Genomic DNA, 1,539 nt, shown 5'->3' on the forward strand with positions numbered 1-1,539 from the left:
GAACTAGAACTGAACTAGAACTAAACTAGAACTGAACTAGAACTAAACTAAAACAGAACGAGAATAGAACGAGAATAGAACTAGAAAAAAACTAGAACCCATTGTCTCTGGTGTTCTAAAGCGTCTAAGAATTAAAGAGTTTTGCAAAATTCAATCTACTAAAATAAACATGATAGTATTTAAGGTGTAGTTAATGGAAGTTAAACTTCCGTTTGGATAAATATTACATCTTGTCTGCATGATTCTATCTACCTTAACAACTCTTACAACATGTCATTTGTAATTTAAGTTTTTACGATTTTTATTCTTTTTGGGAGATCCCAAAAAAAAGACAAATTTAGACCTGTGCTTTGCATTTCAAAGTAGACAATCAGCATTAAATGAATGAGTAGAAGAAGACAAAAGAAAAAAATCTATCAAGAAATTGTTTCCATTTAAGCTAGCATTCGAAGAGTAGCATGGACTACTCCTCATATATTGCATGAGCTGAACGTAACGTTGTCATATGGTTTATGTGCAACACCTGACTGATTGTCTAAACGTTTTTTGTTGCTGTTACTTTTGTTTTATTGTTTTGCCTTTTTTGTTTTAAGAGCCACCAGTAAAGTGTTTTATTGTCACTGTTGTTGTTTTTTAAGCATTTTTGCTTGGTATCGTTGTGTTTTTGCTGTTTCTTTTATATTTCTTTCCATGATTATGGTACCTGGTTGGTTAGTTAGTTCGTTTTTTGTTAGTTTGTCCGTTTGTGCGTATTAGTTTCAATACCTTCGAGGCCTATTGCAATTTCATGCATTATTGATGTCAATGACTCCAAGTGTACATATGTGTAGTGTCATCTGTCCGTCCTTTTGTCTATGTGCTCAAGTGTTTTTTTGTATTCAGTTGCTATTTGGGGGATGTGTATGACAGGGTGCATACACGGTTTTTGTGGGTTGTTATTTTAAATTGCTAGTTTTTTTTTTTTTTGCTAAAAAGACAAATAAATTGGCAAAGAAAGACAGCCAACTCTTTGGTTAATAGTTTCTATGACAAAAACTGTCATATTTTGCTAGTTTATGTTATAGAAATTGAAAATACAGGGTGCAAAACAAACCATTTTTCTGAACATTTTTTTTAAGAAATTCTCATGTAATATTTATATTTTTGCTGAATTTGTGACGCTTGCAAAAATAATCGTTGTAAAGTTTTGTAAAAAAATGAAATGGCGCTGTCTGAAATTTTTTCTTACAAAACAAGCAAGTGCCAGTATTAAGTATAAATAGTTAACAAGTATGTATTTTTAAATATCAAAAAACAAACTACTCTATTATGAAGTCTATGCAAAAACGAATGCAAAAATACCCTATACATACAAAAAACTAGTTCAGTTTTGTTATAGTTCTGAACAGGTTCAGTTCAAGTTCAGTTCTAGTTTAGTTCTAGTTCAGTTCAAGATCAGTTCTAGTTCAGTTCTAGTCCAGTTCTAGTTCAGTTCTAGTTCAGTTCTAGTTCAGTTCTAGTTCAGTTCTAGTTCAGTTCTAGTTCAGTTCTAGTTCAGTT

Source organism: Lucilia cuprina, chromosome 2 (assembly GCF_022045245.1).
Source record: "Lucilia cuprina isolate Lc7/37 chromosome 2, ASM2204524v1, whole genome shotgun sequence".
NCBI classification, from domain to species: domain Eukaryota; kingdom Metazoa; phylum Arthropoda; class Insecta; order Diptera; family Calliphoridae; genus Lucilia; species Lucilia cuprina.